The 19,131-nt window shown below is 59.2% G+C and overlaps 1 pseudogene across 1 annotated transcript; it reads right to left on the minus strand.

Annotated features, from left to right (window-relative positions):
* Positions 1 to 634: 634 nt before the first annotated feature.
* On the minus strand, positions 635 to 18,765 carry LOC144375139 (sterile alpha motif domain-containing protein 11-like; annotated as a pseudogene). The gene is made up of 14 exons (XR_013434570.1): positions 17,971 to 18,765; positions 16,807 to 16,920; positions 13,197 to 13,377; positions 12,591 to 12,635; positions 8,990 to 9,120; positions 5,921 to 6,022; positions 5,550 to 5,684; positions 3,705 to 3,873; positions 2,823 to 2,938; positions 2,566 to 2,651; positions 1,982 to 2,491; positions 1,666 to 1,790; positions 1,323 to 1,433; positions 635 to 1,233 (listed from the first exon to the last, which is right to left on the minus strand). The product of XR_013434570.1 is annotated as a sterile alpha motif domain-containing protein 11-like (transcript).
* Between the last annotated feature and the right edge of the window lie 366 nt (positions 18,766 to 19,131).

Here is a 19,131-nt window from a genome sequence, read left to right on the forward strand (position 1 = left end):
TTTGGTCTTCCACCTGCAAGTGGAGAGAAGGGTGTCCTCTAGCTTGTGGCTTACCCTCCTGTGGACCTCTGCTGGTGGTTGCTGGGTGGGGGGGCTCATCATGGACTCTTCTCGGTTCACAGAAACACCTAGGTCCCTGAGAACTTGGCAGCGGCTCAAAGCGGAAGAAGATGATAAGGACCACCAGGATGAGGAGGATAGCAGCAACTCAGAAGGTGAGTGGTTCTTGGGGCAAGGGATCTGGTCCTTAATCCCATCTGGCAACAGAGCCATGGGAGGGCAGCCCCAAGCCCGGCCCACTCTTCCTTGGGGTGCCCAGCCAGCTGCTCTGTTCTCATGGGCTCTAGCAGCCAGCTTATAGTGCACCAATAAATTAATTAATGCTGTGATTAATTAGTGATGATTAACCTCCAAGACTGGCTTCCTCCCAAAAAGCAGAATTTATGTAGCCTTTTCTCTCCCTGCAGATGGAGGCCCAGACGCAGAGGTGGGACTGGACCCTGGTGAGCTGTGGCAGCTGGCCCAGCGGCCCCAGGATGAGCTAGAGGATCTGCAGCTCTCGAAGGAGGACTAAGGGTCTCCTGCAGTGCCCCAAAGGCCCTGAGGCCAGTGTCTGTGCAGCAGGAGGGCAGTAGACAGTGGACAGGGCTTTATTGTCACAGCACGACAGACCAGATGAACCAAGAGCTGTGCTGACCTGGGCAGCAAGAGCCAGCCCTATGCAGGAGGCTGGTCCTGCTGCCAGGTCACAGCAGCCTGCTCCAGAGAGGTGGCTCCCTGGTTCCTCTACTCCTTTGTCTTTGGTTTGTCTGTGGACCTCTGCACTCACCCCCAGAAAGTTTTTGAAAACTCATTCAGTCCTTTTAAGTCACATTTTTTCCTTTTAAAAATTCTTGGTGTTTCTGCATCCAAAACTGAAAGGGAGAAAGCTGTGGGGGAGGTACCACTGCATCCTGTGCTGGGTCTGTGGGCAGCCTGCTGGCCAACTCAACACAGAGACTGGGTGGCATCTGGGGCCCCTGGGAGTATTGCTGCTGTTCCATTCTCTGGCTTGGGTGAGGCTTGGCTAGTGGGTGGGTGGCTCCTCCCATAGGGGGAGTTGGCTGTTGGTGGGGACAGGGGCTGCACTCTGGAGGTAAGCTCCTGTTCAGGAGCCTGCAGGGTTGGCGGCTGCAGAGGCAGAGCCACAGGGAAGCTGGCCATGTAGAAAACTCGGCCCAGGCGCTTGGCCACCTATAAAGAAAAGCCTGGATGGGTGCCTGCCAAGGACATTGGGTGATTTCAAAGAGCCTTTATGCCCTCTGCCCACTGTCCATGTTTACCTGGGCCTGGATCTTGAGGGCGGGCCCCAGCTTCAGCCCCATAGTCATCAGCAGGTGCTCCTCTGTCAGCAGGGGCAAGGTCTCCCCATCAATTCCTTGTTCTCTGAATACCTAGAGAAGGGATAGGGTCAGGCCTATCAGTCCCGCCCAGCAAAGGCCCAGAGAGCAGCCAGGGAGAGTAAACAGGCTGTGTAGCTTTCAGGGAGTGGTCAAATGAAGGAATCCCCTTTTGCTTTGGGCAGGGGCTAGCATGAGGCAGGAGCAGGTGGGGCTGAGGGGTGTAGGGAAGGGAGAGGAGGGCAAGTGACAGGCCCGTTGTGTGCCCAGGTCAGCTCTGCCTCACCAGAGCATACTCCCCACAGCCAGACAAGCCCCCAATGAAGCTGCAGACATCATCCACAGTCCACTTGCTGACGTCCTCAGGGGATGTGGCTGCCTCCCCATCAGCGAAGAGTCCCCCCATGGTGCCTAGGTGTGAGTGGGTGTCACTAGGGCTTTGTTCCTCCCATCCCATACCCCCACCTGTCTGCTGACCTTTGCTTGCCTTAGTTGCTTAGAGACATGCAATCCATGACTTAATATTTTTCGACTGTGGAGGCCTTGCACTCCCTCCCCATGCAAGACCTCCAAGGGTGGCTGGCCTGGGTCTCCACACCCACCTGTGTGGAAGTATGGGCTGACCAATTAGGGGAAGCCCAGGGACAGAGGAAGGGGCAGGGTGGAACCTGAAAGAAGCCCCTTTCCCTCAGTGCTAGTCCCTCCTAGGGCTTGACCTGGGGTGGAGCCCCAGCCCCCTGTCGGTGCTATCTCCAGGTCCTCTCCATCTGAGTCCTTGGGGGGGCTCTTCTGAGACATCTTGAGCCCAGAGCCCAGATGCTGTTGTCTCCTTGGATTCGCTGGGCCGAACTGAGGCAGAACTAGGGCCCCCCTTCCGCGGTGCTCTGCCAGCAAGCTCCTGGGGCGAGGTTGTAGGCTCCGGACCAGAGACACCCTGTGAAGGCAGGGCCAGAAGCGGCGCAGAGCTATGTTTCAGCACCAGCATGGCCCCGCGCCTATGCAGCTCCTCTGTACTGTCTGGGGCACGCAGGGCCACTTCAGGCGCCAGCAGCTGTGGCTGGTGTGTATTCTCCAGCTCTTTTTGGCGAAGCAGCTCCGCGGTCATCTCTAGCCTAGGCCAGGAGTAGTAGGATCAGCTTGAGCGCTAGTGCCACCCACCTCCCCTCCTGGCTTTGGCCGCACCTACCGGGCCAAGTTCTGTTTATGCAGGAGCTCCTGCTGCAGGGCGAGCATCTCCGCCTGGGGTGGGGGGGGGGGGCAGGAAGCTGTATCCTGGGGAAAAGGGACAGACCAGGGCCAAGTGGTCAAATGGTGCTGGCCTGATGAATTGGCCCTCTGCACCACCTTGGTCCATCCTCCACATTAATAGGTGACCTTACAGGACCAGTTTCAATGAGCGTGCCCATAGGACATAAAAGACGTGCACACCTGCCTATTCCTTACCTGGAGTCTGGCACAGAGCCGATGGCACCCCCAAGAAAGGGGGCCTGAAATGGGAGCCCAGGGCGATGTGGGGGGCATTCTGGGGCGACAGCAAAGGGGGCGGCTGCAACAGCTCCCTGCGAAAGGCAGGACTGAGGGGCGAGCGCGGCTTGCCCGGCCTCCTCCGCGCCCCGGATTCCTGTAACCACCTCCAAGCGCATCCCTGTCGCTGCTAATTGCTGGCCCTGCGGGCGCTCGATGTGCTGCTCCTTATGGCTCTGGGTCGAGCGCTGCCCCCGCTGGCGACGCCAATTAATCTCAGAGGAGGCGCTGACCCTGAGGGCGGTGGTGACTGCAGAGGTAATTACCGGGCGGGGGCCCTCCTCCACACCCCCACCCCATAGCGGGCCCGCGCTGCAGGGGCACGAAGCGTAATTAGCCGCAATCTGCAGGCAGCGGCAGCTGCAGACGCAGCGCTTGGCAGTGGGGGACAGGGGGTGCGCCTGACTGGAAACAGCCCGCTGGGGGGGGGAGGGGGGGCATCCCTGAGTGCCTCCCTGCTCTCGACTTCCAGCCGCTCTGCCTTCTGCTTCCCCAACCTCAACCCCCTTCACTGTCCCAGAGGCACCTGGATTTTGCTGGATCCCAGTTGCTCAACAAAGAAACAAGAGTGACCCTTCACATTCCTGCCCAGGGTTCTTGGCACCCAGGTACATATTGCCCCGGAAATGTTTTCCTGGGCCTCTACCCAGCTCAGCCGGCCTCAGAAACTTTTTGCCCAACAGACCCTAAACCCAAAGCAGGCAATACCCACATGACTGTGCAGCTGCAATCGGGGAGGAGTAAGTGGGTGGAAGGTGCAGGCTATGGGGCCTGCAGAAGTCAGATACCAAGCCCCAGTACTTCTCTGAGAAGGAAGGGGCAACAGCTGGAGCTGGAGCCCTGTTCTCCCGGTGCTGAGCCAGACCCTGCTTCTGGCGCTGACCTGCTGTGGATGAGGGCAGGTGAACTTCCAGGCCACTGGGATTCCTCAAAGTTGCAGCTGCTACCTCCTGCCGGACCCTCAGGAGATCTGGGGGGTGAGGGGGTCGGGGATGGGCAACAGCAGCGACCCTGAGGCCCAGCCTTCCCTGGTCTTCTCCCCTCATCCTAGTGAGCACAGGACACTGGCCCAGGGGAGCCCAGGAGAAAGGGAACCAGGGGCCCACTTCCACACCATCCCTGCTGTGTGTCAGCCCTGATGTCAGTCACTGGGGCCAGAGGAGCAGCCCCAGGGAAGGGGAGACAGGTTTGCAGGAGGACCTGGAAGGAACGTGAGGTGGGAGGAAAGCCCAGTGCTGGTACGCAAGGCTGTGGAACCTGAGGCTGGAGCCTTGAGGGGAGGGACTGTGCACAGATCCATGAGAGCATAGAGTTGTTCCTGAAGGTCACTGTGACATTTCCAGGAGTGGGTCTCCAGACTCCACCAGGTGACCGCCTCCTAGATGGGAGGCAGGAAACTGAACCTGTACACGTGGCCACACCAGCATACGCCAACATCCGTCCACATCGGTCATCCAACAGTGGTTGCATACAGTCAGCATCCAGCAAGACCACAACAGGCCCATGCATACGCATCCTTGCAGGCACACCGGCCACAATCTCTAGACTCAGGGACGAGCAGTAGTTTGATGCACTGTGCTCCTGCCCAGGGTCGGGCCTTCAAGTCCCCGCCACTCCCCTTTGCGTAGGCTGAGCCGCCGCCTCTGTTTATAAATTAATTACCCGAAAAGCAGGGGTGGGTCTGCCCTGGGCTGGGTGCCAGCCCGCAGAGCCTAGCCCGCGCAGCCGCCTGCATAGATCCCAGCGGGGCCCGCACCCCGGCCTCCAGTCCGGGTCGCAGCTATTTGCAGCCGGCTCCTAGGCTGGGCGGCGCGCACCATGATTGACAGCAGCACCATGGCGGCAGCAACCACGCTCCCTCCCCTACATAGGCCAGCAGAGCCGGCCCCAGGCAGAGCAGGGAAAGCAATTAAAAGGGAAGATTTTTAAATTATTAACATTTGGTGAATTATTCAGACTCTTGGTGCCTTGTGCAAGGAGAGGAAATCCTGCCCCTTCACCGCACCCCATCCACTTCCTACCATAAAAGCCAAGTTCACCTAGCAGGAGCCTAGCCTGTGAGGCTAGAGTGCAGCTGGCCAGGCATCTGACTGCTCCCTGGGCTATGACCACAAGGGACAGAGCAGACCCAGTGAGTGGAGAGGGGCAAGAGCGTCATCCCAGCCTCCAGCTGGGCCTCTCTTGGCATCCAGGAGGCCATGGTGGCCAAACACAGCTGCCTCTTAGTCCTGTCTTTCTGGGAGGCTTGCCCCCCATGCAGGACAAAGATCTGGCACTATTTCAATGTGACCACAGGTCAGCGTCCACTGACTTAAATTTGTGCACCAACTGCTGTGGGAGTCAGGAGAATGGGCACAGACCACAGGGTCTCCTGGATAGGGGGCAGGTAGGCTTACTCAAGCCCCTACCCCTTCCTCTCACCTGGGCTCACCCCTGAGTAAGTTGTGTGCATGCCTGGAGGGGAACCTGAGAATGTGATGAAAAGTGGGGACTTGGAACAAGACCTGGGGCAGCCAGGCCTCATCGCCTACCCACAAAGGGCTGGGGGTCACTGACAGATCCAATCCTGGTCTTGATGTCAGCAGCCAACCCTCTTCTGGGGTGGAGAGGCAACTGAGAGTGTACACAGGTGGGGAGGGCACATACCATGGCTGGGGAGGCCCAGGTGGTAGAGACGCTGTGGTTCCTCGAAGCTGCCAGCCTCACTGAGAGCTGAAACCAGCCGGCCGTAGTGGTCCTCAGGCGCCATGCTGGGTCGCAGCTCTGGCAGCAGCAGAGTCTCTGCATTGGGGTAGCACATAGGGAGGGGATGTTCCTTGAAATACTACCCAGGCGGAGAGGCAAGTCGGGAAGGCACACCTCACCCTAAGCCTAAGACCTTCCACCCCTGCTACGAAACCCAAGTCCCTCCTCTGTGCACACCTGCCCCTTTTGGAAGGTCTAACAACACTTCCAAGCACTCAGTTACTGCTTCCTCCTCCAGTGACCTGTCCCTCCTCCCTGGGTTGGGCTCCCACCTCGAGGGTACTCAGACTCAGACTCGCTTCGGGCCTTCTTCTCTGAAGAGCAGTCACTGGTGATGTGCGGGGAGCAGCCCAGTCTCTTGCCTAGCAAGCCACCTGCAGAGGGTGGAGTGAGCCACACCTAGTCTCAGGGACTGGAGGAGGAGGCAGGGAAGACCAGGTGGGGAAGACCCACCCCTGCCCCAGCTCAGTCTAGTGAGCCCCAGTCCCCTCCACTCAGAAGCATCCTGGGTGCTGCTGGGCAAGGCCTTGCCAGCCCTGGGTCCCAGGCTTCCACCTGGTGAGCCCAGCTGGCTGGAGGATATCATGACAGGTATGGAGCAAGGCAAGGAAACAGGGCAGCCCTGACCCTGGGCCCCAGGCTGCATTTGAATAGAAGTGATGGATGCGACACGTGACTGTGACTGTGTCCCCACGGGTCTCTGGCTGCCCCTGACCAGCCAGTCCATTCCCATGTGTGCTCATAAGCCCACCTCAGCTTTTCCTGGAGAACAGAACTACCTTCCCTTTCTGAGCAGGGTTGGGGTGGGCTGTGCAGGTGCTGGGGAGGAGAGTCAGTCAGGAAGGCACATGTCACTCCCCACACCAGGGGTGTGCTCAGGGGGGTCCTCCTCTCTGCACCAAAAGCCCAGACCCTCCTCTTTCCTGCACTCAGCCTTGGCAAGCACACACCTGCCCAGCCAGGCTCTGCGCTCCAATGGTCACCCCTGGACAGCTGACCTGCCCTACACAGACCCTAGGTTCCTGGCTCCTGGTCTGTTTATTCCTATACTATCCCCTCTACAGATCACATCTCCACATCAAAAGCTGCACACAGGGCTGGGGATGTAGCTCAGTTGGTAGAGTGCTTGCCTCACATGTAAGAAGCCCTGGGTTCCATCCCCAGTACTATAAAAATGAAATGAAAATAAAAGCCACACACATCTATAGGTCTGTCTCCAAACCTGTCCCTGCACCCCCAAGCTCTGCTTCCTCCTGAGGACCCTGACATCAGGGGGCCCTGCTGATAGCAGGTCATCATCCTGGCCTCCAGGTCAGACCCTATTGCCTCTGAAGACCCAGGGTGGCGGGGATGAGGGCTGCTCCTTGTGTAACTCAAGCCTTTCATGACACCTTGGTACTTGGGGGTCCCCAACCTGTGCCCCCAGGAAGCCCTGCTGTCAGCTCAGGAGCCTAATTCCTTTTCCTTATTCCTTTAATCTGTCATTTTTATCAGGCTAGGAAAGTGCGGTGGCAGCCAGAGCATTGATCAATCTCCACATTACAGCTGACAGAATGGTGCTAATAACTTATTGATCTCAGCCACCTCACTGCCACTGGTCTAGCTGGCTGGCCCCAAGCCCTGCCCCAAAGACAGGGGGCAGTCCCCACTGCCTGCATGAGGGGTCAGGTCAGACAGACCATGTAGGACAGATGGAGGGCACTCAGGTGCACATGGGCATCACGAGCTGCATGTCAGAGTCCAGCAAGCAGGAGGGCACCCTGAGCGCACCAGGCAGGGAGTGGGTCTTGCAGCCTCTCTCCACACCTGCTGCCCATCTCCTGCTCCCTGTACATGCTCAGGGGTCAGCAAGGGTAACCTCTGCAGTCTGTTCCCTGTTTCAACAGTGGCGACTCCCACCTCCTTGCTGGGCTTCTCTGCTCCTGGGGAGCTTGAGAGTCACAGCTTGAGGGAGGTGATACTGGGGTTGGAGTGCCCCGCAGTGAGACCCAGCCTTGTAGCTGCCTTGAGGAGACTGCATAAGCTCAAAGTCACACCTGATGTAGGCAGTGACAGGAGGCAGACACACGTACCAGGGGTGGACCTCAAAGTCACAAGACCTGCGCTGAGCTCCTCAGTCCTCTGGGATCCTTCCTGTCCAGGGCCCAGGAAGCTTTGGCTCGAGGGACACCCTCTTGGGCCACAGGAAGGAAGTAGACATGGTGACAGGTAAAGACCCCTGCAGGGCCCAGAGGAAGCCCACGGGGAGCTGTAGATCTGGCAGGTGCACGCGCATGCGCACACACACACACACACACACACACACACACACACAGCATCCTGGCTGCTATGCACAGCATGTGACCTGCACTCACTGTAGAGTGCGGAGGGCTACCTGGCAGGGTGAGCAAGCCCTGCAGGAGACACACAGGGCACATGCAGGTCTGTGTACCTGAGGAGGTTGTCCATAGGCAGGAGAGGGCCTGCTGCCTCAGAACATCTCAATCACTGAGGGTCTCCCTTGGCTCCGCCCGATCGATGGGGCAATTAGATTTTACCAGCCTCTTGCTCAGCCACCTCCAAAGCAGCTCCAGAAGCAACCCCCACCCCATCCACAAGGACCTTCTGGGCTCATGGGGGCTCTGTTGGGAGTATTCAGGGTGGTGGGTGATGCCCACCCTGCTTTCCCAGAGCAGTAGCCATTGTCAGAAACAATCCTGTCCAGGGTCCATGTGACAAGGCCCCTGAGGTCAAGTTGTGCCCACTCTCGGTGGTGGCATCTTGCAACCCCTCATGACCTGCTCCGTGGGAGACTGCCTGGGTCCCCAAGCTGCTCTCTCCCTCTGAGTTCCTGTTGCCTCCAGGAACCAGATCTCCTTGGTGGCCCTGGAAGCTCCTGGGCCAGCGCCCTCTTGGCCTACCTGAAGTGGTCCAGGATGCAGGGGATGGGCCCTTTCCCTCCCAGGACCCCTGAAAAGCAGGACCAGGCCGACATGCCCTGTGGGTTTGGTGGGAGGTGGGCATTGGTGGGAGGTGAGCTCTGGAAGGTCTTTGCCTGTGCCTGTCTTGTGAGGAGGGGGTGGCTGGCCTCGAAACTCCAAGCCCACCCCAGCAGCAGCCACGCTGGAGCCGCCCTTGGCCACCAGTCTGCCTGACTGGCTGAGATTAACACAATTACCATCACATAGAGCCCCATGGGACAGCCGGCCTCACACCTCCCGCCTCCTCTGCTGGCCTCCCTGGCTGCCCGCCAAGGCTTCCAGAGCTTCTGAACAGACACAGGGAGGGTGGCTGTCCCTAGGCAGAGCTGCTGTGGCCCTGGCAGCCCCATCCTCGCCCTCAGGACCCAGGGGCTTCCTCACCTGTGGGTCCCAAGCCAACCTCCACACTGCCTCTCTGGAATTCACAGCGGCTCTGGTGCTTGGGCATAACGAGGTGACGGCTTCGGTGCACACTGGACATGAGTGTGGGAAGGTCAATGTCCTGGCTGCAGCAGAGCAAGACAGAGGATGGAGCCATGAACCTTGGCAGTGCAACCTGATGAGCATGAGTACAAGGGTGCTTGGGGCTGAGGACAGCATGCACTGAGCGTGGTGATGTGTGCTTGGGCTTGGGATGCCACACCTACGCACACTCAGCAGGCAGGCCAAGAGAAAGCAGAGAGTGGCACCTGGACCCCACTCCAGCACCCAGCTGGTCTGTGCAGAGCCAGAGCAGCCCCTCCCACCTTCCTCTCTCCAGAGAGGCAGTGCTGTGCTCGGCTCCCTGCCTCAGAGGGAGGACAGGACGGCCTGCTGTCTCACAGGACAGACATATAGAGAGCACATTGTCACCCATGTGCTGCCAGCTCTGAAGCAAGCACCTGGCACGTGCCACTTTGGTTAAAACTTGCAACACCCTCTTGGGGCCCTCATTTCTCCAAATCAGGAAACTGAGGTTCAGACCAAAGTCCCATAGATAAAAAGATCTGCCCTGGCCGGCTCAAGACACCTGTGATCCCCAGGGTGCACCCAGGGTGCACTCAGGCCTGGCCTTGGAATCACCCTACATGTGATTCTTTGTCCCTTCTCCCTCCTGCTGAGCCCTCACCCACAGCCCCAGAGAGAAGAGGGAGGAGAAAGTGGGGCACCCTGGGGTTATGTGAGCAACCCCATCAACAGGGAAGGAGGGGACAGGAAGTCAAGGCCAGCCAGAGCAGGGACAGGGAAGCCCAGTGCCCCCAGCAGTGCCCTCCGGGCCCACCTGTGGTGGAGCAGCCTCTTCAGCAGCACTGACACTAGCAGAGCCTCCTCACAGTGACCTAGGAACCGACCCTGAACCTTATTAAATAGCCCCCAGCCTGGGCTGGCAGGAGCCAGGCTAATCCAGGGCCAGGCCCTAAGCAGATCAGTTTCAGCACCAGATACCCTGGGGCGGCCCCAGAACCCCTAAGAGACCCAGATGTAGGTTCTCCCCCACCCCATGAAGGCGGGAGGAAGGTAGGGAGTAAGTACTTTATGGGATTAATCTCACGAGGCTCATCCCTCATCATCCTCACTGATTTGGGATGTTGGAGAGAACTGCTGTCCTCAGCATGGGGAAGGGGCCTGGGATGGCCGGGTACAGGGCTGCAGCTGCCATGGAGCTGCTCCCCACAGTGCACCGGACACTTCTTGCTTCCAGGGACTGGAGAGGTGAGCACAGTAATTTCCTGTGAGCCCTGGCCTGGACCCCCAGCAGCACCTGCATCTGGGACCAGCCTCAATGACAGCGATCGGCTCTGTCTCACTTGGGGGTTACCCGGGCTCTTGAGGTGCAGGCCGATGGGGGCCACCCTTGGCTAGACAGGACCTGCCCTTGCATTCCACACCCAAGTCCCTGCCTTGGGGGTTCATTCCTCAGGTCCCAAGATGGGCCAGTCCTGGAAACCTGTTCTGGTCACTCAGTTACTCACTGAACAAATTATGCTGGGTTCATTTTAAAAAAATGCCAAGAGACTCACACACAGGCTGGAGAGTTGAGAGCTCTGCACCTGTCTTCACAGTGTGGGGCCACTACACACAGGCAAGGCCTCAGCAGGCTGCTGTGGCACGTGGGGAGGAGACTGGGGCATGGTCAGGAAGGCTGCAGGGAGGGTTGTGAGGAGGCCAGGAGAAGGGTGAGACCCGACTCCCCCCTGAGGGCCTCCCCACCCCAACTCTCACGTAGCCTTCACCAGCTGGGGGCCCTAGAGGGTCAGGGACCTAGAAGGCCCTTCTTGCCAGCCAGGCTGCAGGGGCATCACAGGGCAGAGGGCCCTGGGCCTCTGCTTGCAGCCAGCAGCAGGCATCCCCAGCAGGACTGGTCAGAAGGACGAAGAGGACAGACAGATGCAAGAGGCAGACAGACCAGTGAAGAGTGACAGACAATGGGGATGGACAGACAGTCGGGATGGGACAAACACAGTTGGTGACCCAGTGTGAGGCAGCTGGCGGTCCACAGCCCTCCTTGTCCAGACACTGGGGGCTGTTAGCAGACGGGATATGATGGGCTGTTAGTCTTCTGGGGTGTGCTCTTCTCCAGAACTGTAACCTTCCCTTTAATGAAATTCAGAAAGTCATCCTTGCCCCTCTGGATCCTCTGTGGGACCAGGGTCTCCACTAATGCAGGCCTGCTTCCTCTCAGGCACAGCCCAGGCTGCAGCAGCCAGTACTGGTGAGAACTCAGCATGGGACTCCTGGGGCCTCCCCGCACCCCAAGGCCAGGTGTACCCCAAGGAGGTGCAGGTCCGGAGGGGAGGCACAGCCATTGGGTTTCCCTGCAGGTCTTGCTGGCAAATTTATCCTGTATCGTCCAGAGTAAAAGGCTCATAAAATGTCATCAATGTTCATGGCGGTTCATAAAAATGATCAGATGAGCTGGCAACTCCAAAATGAGGTGGAAATAAGTTTAAAGATGTTTTTATTGTAATTCAGCTCCAGGATCCAGACGTTCCTGAAGACATAAATAATGACACCTCTGGCAGAGATCCAGGACAAGCTGCCTTCCTGCAGCTGGGCTGGGGAGGCCAGGCACCCACAGCTTGAGTCCCAAGAGGCTTTCCCTGCCCTTGGTGCCCACTGCTCCCCATCAGGCCTTCCTGTGGTGCTTCCTTTGAAGCTCTGGGGAAAAACTTGGCCCCAATAACCAGAAACCAGCCCCTGCCCCTTGGGAGCAGGAACTGGGTCCCTGACACCTGACCTCCTCTTGGGGGCTTCTTTTTTATCCTCTATGTCTTGGGTTCACAGGCCCCAGCCTGTTTCCATAACCCAAATCCATGTGAGGAAACCCCAACCTGCCAGGGTCCCCAGAAGGATCTTTCCAAAACACAGACCTGGTCACTCCCTGCTCAGGAACTTTCTGTGGCTGGCTCAGCTTGGAGAACAAAGCCCAACTGGTCTAGCGGCTAAGGTACAGACCTCTTAGCATCCCACTGAGCCAGACCTGCCAAGTTCCCATTCTCCTCCCTTTCATCCCATCCTTCATCCCTCCACAGCTTTGCAGACCACCTTTTCCCAGTGAACTCCTATGCATCCTTCAAGAACCTGCTCACACATCACCATTCTCCCTCCTGGTGGGTCTCTGGGAGGGTGAGAGGTGAAAATCACAGCCTCATCTTAGAGCTGTTGGGCTCCAATGGACAGTCCAGTGGTGAGGGTCATAGCATGCTTTTTCTCCATGGGTGGGCTGTCTAGAACCCTGCCCATGCTGTTGAGGCCTGGCACAAGTCTGCACTTGGCTGAGATGGGCCTCCTGATCTCAGTTGGGCACCATGCCACCTACCTTCCAGGCCACGTAAGGACACACATCCAAACCAGCCTGGCAACTGCATGGCCCACACTGGCTCACACTGACTGGGACAGAGGACAAGACAAAAAACCATGGGTAGAGGAGGGAGGCAGGGTGGGTGGGACCAAGGAAAAATGGCAACAGCTGCCCCTGCCCAAGCCAGGCTCCTATCTGCAAGATGTCTCTCGGAAGGAGATGTTCACATCCCAGTGGGTGTGGACTCTACTGGGAGAGAAAAGATGGTCAGTGGCTCCACTACTGGCACAGAGACAGCAGCGGGGTGTGGGACTGACTCTTAACATCCCACCAGCCAGAAGCCAGGGCAGTCATGAGGGCGGCACCTCATGCACAGTTCAACCTGGTGGCAACTTCCACTGAACAAACCCAGGGCTTGAGATGCTCTGGCCTCCCAGGGATGAGGAGGAGGAGCAGGCTGAACAGCCCTGGGCAAAACCAGGCACCACAGCCCCCAACATCCTTACTCACAGACACCCCACTCCTAAGTGCTGGCAGGACGAGGCCCATATCAGGAAACAAATTTCTGGGAGGTTGTGGGTGTCAGCCCAGGTGGGTACTGGACCTTGGGTCTCTCTGCTGGCCAACCTCTACCCAGAAGTGACCACGGCATGGCTGAGGCAGAACAAGGTGCCCGGGCGCCAGTTCAGGAGAGAGGACAGCCTCTGCCTGTACCCCCGCCCCACAGCAGCATTCCAGAAGACCCCTGGTCTTGGTGCCCCCTTCCACAGGAGCCTGAGCCTCCCAGCCCAGATCTGGAGTAAGTACCTTCTCTTCATGATCCGGACGTGCGGATCATCCTCCTGCTTCAAGCCTGGCTGCCGTCCACAGGCTGGGCCACCTCCATCACTGTCACCATCACTGGCAGAAAAGCTGGGGTTTCGTTCCTTTTTCAGGAGCGTGCAGGGGGCAGGGCCACTGTCCTTTTGTCCGCCAGCCACCCCCGGTTCTGAGCAGGAGGAGGAGAACGTTAAGGCTGAGCTAGACATCAGCCTCCTGGGCCTGGGCCAAGGCCCACAGACCTCATTGCTCCAGGCACAGCCTGTGAGGACAGCAGAGTGTGGGCTGTTCTGCCTGCCCAGCCTGAGTGTGGGTGCCCACCCTGTGGCAGGGAGCCCTGGGGATGCCTGAGCTATGACCCTCAGCTCCTTCCCTGGGTCCCCAGAGTCTTCTGGGATTGTGCATACAGCCTGGGGCAGGGATCATGGGGATGGTCCTGGTGGGTGTGCAGTCAGGGAGCAGGTCCCTCTCAACGTGTCTGGCTGACATCCCATCTCCTCTGTCAGTCCTGAAAACTTACAGCAATATCAACAAGCAAAGTCACTTTTCTTTTTCTTTTGCAGTGCTGGTGAAACTAGGGCCTCACAAAACACTCTGCCACTGAGCGGCAGCCCCAGTGCCTCTTTGCTATTTTGTTAGCACCATGAAGAGCCCAGCTCAGGGGAAGTCCGTCTGAGACTGCTGGTCCCTTGTAATCTGCAGGCCTGGGAGCCACAGGCCACCCGAGAGCACTGACAGCCCCGACCCTTTGTTCCCCAGCCCTGATGGTTCATTTCTCTCCTCAGCGTCCCCCCTGCACCATGTGTAAGTGCGTGGTGCTGTGTATGCTCAAGCTTGGAGCTCTGCACCCAGCTCACACATTTCTGCACAGAGCAGTGGACATGAGTGTGTGGCCCTAGTCCTGGCATTTCTCTACCCTTCCTGGCTCCAGGTCCTGCTGCCCCAGGGAAAAGAAAAAAAGTCATTGATTATTTTCCAGTGTACAGAGGTTTTTTCTTACTTGGTTAAGAGGCTGCTGGCTCAGAGGCTGCATGGGCTTTCAGAGTATCTACTTTCCTCTCCTGTTGAGTCCTCCCATTGCCAGAAAGAGTTGATCCTCACCACACCCATGAGCTTAGTGAGGAAGGGGTCAAGGAGGGTCCCTGCCTCAGGTCATCCAGGATCCTGAGGTGGGCTGCTTCCCTCTGTAACATGGTGAATGAAATAGACCCAGCAATATAAGGGCACAGTGACATGGGGCCAATGGGTTTTCAGGGCCAGCCCACAGGATGACAGGGTCCAGTGACAGCAGAGTGCAGGGAGACGGCAGTGGTGAGTGCCCACCTATGCCTTGGCCTCTGTCAATCCATAGGTTTGGTATCATTTTCAACACCCCTTGGCCCATGGCTCTGCCTTGTCCAGCCTGCCAAAGCCCAGTGGCAGGCATCTGGAGATGAGCTCTGCCCTTCTCTTCAGTCACCTTTCAGCCTTAGGTGAAATACTCTCATGAAAAGAAAAGGGGTATTTTCTCAAAGCCACCTGCTTCCCCTCTTTTGTGGCAGAAATACTCCCATCCAAACAGAAAGTAGAACCCAGACTAGGAGTAAACATCTCTCTGCCTCTCATCTGTGGGAAGAGAAGAGGGGGACACAGAGTCTATAAGACTGCTACTTGGAAGGGGGCCAGGACCGGCTGGCTGGGAAGGAGCCCAGGCTATATGCCAGTCTTAGCCCCAAGAGGCACAGAGCTGGGCACAGGATCTTCCAGTCCCTGGTATGCCCTGAAAGCACCCTGGAAGGTTAGGTCTGGGGTGGCTCTTGGGGGGAACTCTATGGGGGAGCATGCTGAGAACCCAGATGGCCACTCTAACCCTGCCCAAGGATGGGGAACACATGCCCCCCCATACATCGGAGACTTAGCTCCCCACTGCTCAACAGATTTGAGAACCTGGCTCCTAACCAATAATTGACCCCTTCTGAAATGGTGAGAGTGGGTTCCAGCATGCACAGTCACATGCACACCATGCTCTACCCCTGGAGTATCTGTGACCATGAAGTGCACACACCTTTGAAACTGGCCACAAGGGTGGGTGGAGACAGCCTCTGTGCACCAACAGGTTGGGGCTAGAAAGGGGATCCATGGAGATACCTCCAAGGAAGCGGCCAGGCACAGAGAGGCAGGCAGGCCCAGGTCTGAAGCGCCCTTCACTCAGGGCAGGAACCAGGGAGCTTCAGAAGGGCAGCAGCTCCATCCCTCTCTGAGCTTCAGATTGCCACTTGAGGTGATGGCAGATGTTGAGCTCAGGCCACCCTCTGCCCCTCTCTTGTGGCAGGCCTCAGGGGTGGCAAGTTGGAAACTGTGGGGCACTCCCATCCAAACAGAAAAGAGAACCCAGACTAGTCTGAGGTGGGCACCCAGAGGATCCCGTCCAGTTCCAGCTGCCTGAAGGGGTGCCATGATGGAGACGGACTTCAATCTTTTGCCCAGTAGGTATGTGACAGCAAGCAAAAGGTGTTTCTGCACACCTGCTTGGGGAGCTCTTGTACAGGTGCCCTGTGCTCCTGTAGACTCAAGTGTGTAGGGCGGGCGGCTTGAGGCTGTGACTGGCAGACCAGGTGTGGGCTGGGCCTGTGGCTCTCCTTCCCCTGCCAGCATCCATGTGTCCAAGGTTTCCCAGCCTGCTCAGCGTGCACCCTGCAGAGCCCACGGGGAAGCCAGGATGCCCCACCACCCGGTCAAAGTTAATCAACCCAAGGTGGCAGCCTGGGCCCTCTCAGGACCACTGGTACCTCCACCCCTCCTGCTCCTTCCTGTAAGAGGGGACTGCTGGGTGGACCTAGGAACAGCAGCCTCCACCCCCCATGTCTCTAGAGGTACCCCACAGGGGGAGCTTCCTCTCTAGAGGCAATTTCCTTTTCAGATCAACCCTCTACTCCTCACTGCCTGGAGTCTCATACCTGCTCCCCAGGCCAGTGGGGAGGCCAGAGATTGTCTACCCTGGGTGGGGTTCTTGCTCTCTGGACACCTACAGGAAAAGACCCTGCCCCAGCCAGGCTCCATGTCATGGACCCTCCGAGGTCCAGAACCTTGCAGGGCAGCACTTCAACATTAGGAGCACCAAGACACACACCACTCAGGCTCAAGCCTGGGGATAACCCAGATGTGCAACCTGGCCAGCTAACACTGTTAAAAGAGTGTTAACACCTCAAAAGAGTCCTGCCCCAGCACCCAGCACCTCTCTCTGCTGAGCCAGATGACTTGGTGATCTCCAGACCTGGGACAGGGAAGTCCCCAGGCCCAATGATTGACAATAACAGTGGGAAGACCCTGGAACCTTGAAGGCTGGAGTAGTAGCTCCAAGACACCCATGAGGGAGGCTGCTCAAGAACAGGCAGGACCCGCCCTTCATCCAAACAGAAGAGGATCCTGTGACCCAGGATTCCCACCCATTCCCAGGGACGGTCTGGAACAGCACAAAGCAACCCCACCCACCCCATCTGCCCTGGGAGGATTCCCTCCAGCCTGCCCAGAGGGCTGAAGTTAGGACTCCCAATCTTAGAGATCACCAGGTTCTCAGGGGAGTCCAGACACCCCAACCCAGCTTATTCCCAGGTCTCACCACAGGCGAGGATATTCGACAGCCCGGGCAGTCGCAGATTGGAGGATACACCTGCAGAATTCCCTTGGACATAAGCGTCTTCAGACTTTTTCTTGTGAGGAGAGCCGAGCAGAGCTGGTGAGCGGCAGTCAGGGCATAGATGGAGCCTCTGGGGCGCAGTCACCCGCAAAGCCAGTCCCCACTCCCGGAAGGTGTATGCAAGGCACACCAACCTTCCAAATCCACTGTCGTCCAACTTCAGAGCCTGCTGCCCGCCCCACCCTCGCGGACGAAAAGGGGATCTGCTGGGCTCTGAAACTCAAATCCTGGGCGAGGCCCTCCCCTGGTGGAGGGTGGCTTCCTCTCAGCCCTGGCGCCCCTCCTCCTGCCCCACCCTCTCTTAGCCGGTCCCACCGGAACTGTGGCCAGGCAGTGGAAGGTCGAGCTGGGGAACTGGTGAGCGGCAGTGCGGTCGCGACCCAGGCCTGCGTCAGTCCCCAACGCAGGAAAGGGCAGCCATTGCGGAGCCTGAACTCCTAAACCAAACGCTACCGGGTCCCAAACTTCCCAAGACCCTCACCGCGCTTATCAGGTGGCCCGATCTGGCCCCCAATGGTGTATTGTCGCACCTTTGGAGTCACCATCCAAACGGGCTGCTCCAGGTCTCGCTGACACTGTTCCAGCTCCCCGCGCCCACGCCCCGCCCCACTCCCGCGGCCCTACCTACCGCGCAGCCCCAACCAGTGTGCACTCGCACCCCAGCTGCACGTGCACCTCTCCACTGGAGCGGGAACCAGTGGCTCCGAGCCTGGGGAGGGAAGGCGTCCCTCCCAACACGTCTCCCGACTTCCTGTAAACTTCCTCTGGGCCTGAAGGCCCAGGGGCTTCACAAAGACCTGCCGAGCTGAGGGAGCGTCCGCTCCTGCGTAGCTCGGGACCCCAGCACTCTGTGGCCCGTACTGGGAGGACAGTGGAGACCGAGGTCGCTCTGCGGTGTCCACTGAAGCAACCGTGCGGGGGCAGGCGGGGTGTGTGTGGGTCCCTGCCGCAGCTCTGGAGGTGCAGCGCCCTCTCTGGGCCAAAACCAAGTCTCCCCAGTGGCAGAGCGAAGGGCTCAGGGCTCGGACCCGCGGGTCCCAAGTAGCGAAGGAGAGGGACAGCGGCTTGCGCCCCCTCGGCAGCCACACCTTTGTGGCGGATGCTGCGCTTCCAGTCCTTCGCCGTCTCACAGCCGCTGACGAACTCGTTGGGTGTGAGCCACTCGCCGCCGTGGCTTTTGCTGCCCTGGCAAAGTTTCCGTACCTAGAGCAGAGCACGGTTGGCGCCGCACTCCACCTCGATGCACGGCTCACCGTTGTCCAGCAGCGGCTGGAAGTCCGCGGCCGCGCGAGGGCCGGAGTGGTGGAGCCAACAGTGCTTCATAGCCTGCAGCAGAGGCCGGCAGCGAGGCGGCCGGGGGCAGAGCTGCCGCGGCGGGCAGTGGGGCCAAGTAGCCCGGCAGCGGAAGCGGAGGCAGAGGCATCGCGGCCAGGGTCGGGTGGAAGGTGGCCAGGGCCAGGTCCTCGCGTCCCGGGAGCTCCTTTTTGACCACCGGCATGGCGCGCGGGTGGCCCAGCAACCGGCTCTCGGTCGCCGGCGCAACTTATTTTGGCCCTGGCTGGAGTTGCGTCTCCGCCGGCCCTGAAGGAGCCTGGCCGCGCTTCCACCCCGCCCGCTACTGCGCCCTGGTACCCGAAGCCCCCGCTGCCGCTGCCGCGCCGCCCGCCGGGCCGCCCCCATCTGCTACCCGGCCTGCTGGAGGGGTCTCGGCGGACCCAGACATGGTGTGGCCGGAGCTGCTATTGATCACAGACCGACTCGCCCTCTGCCGCAGGTGCCCTGGGCTGGCGCTCAGTGGGGCGTCGGAAGTCCACTGGAGCCCGCGCCCTGGGGCAGTCCTGCTGCCAGCTGTGCTGGGCAGTGAGGAGTCGCAGAGTCTCCAGGCCCGCTCCCCGCCCTGCCCGGGGGTCCCAAGCTCCCGCCCCGCCCCACCCTGCTCCCCAGCCGAGCACCCGCGTCCACTGGCGCGGCCCGCCCGGCGGGGACTTGGGAGACTCCCACCGCAGCCGCCACAATTTGGCCCATTCAGGCGGGCGCGGGCTCCAGCGGGGGGGGGGGGGTGCGTGAAGGTCGACTGAGTTTGTGAGGCGGGACAGGGCTGCACCCCCCCCCCACCTCGGGTCAGAGCAAGGAAGGGAAGGAGACCAGATGGGGCACCAGGTCACTGTTGGGTCTCAGGCTTGAGTTTGGGACCCCCTGTGGGGCAGCTTGGTTGGTGGCTTTTACCCGGGTGGATGATCCAGCTTC

Source organism: Ictidomys tridecemlineatus, chromosome 2 (genome assembly GCF_052094955.1).
Source record: "Ictidomys tridecemlineatus isolate mIctTri1 chromosome 2, mIctTri1.hap1, whole genome shotgun sequence".
Lineage (NCBI taxonomy): Eukaryota > Metazoa > Chordata > Mammalia > Rodentia > Sciuridae > Ictidomys > Ictidomys tridecemlineatus.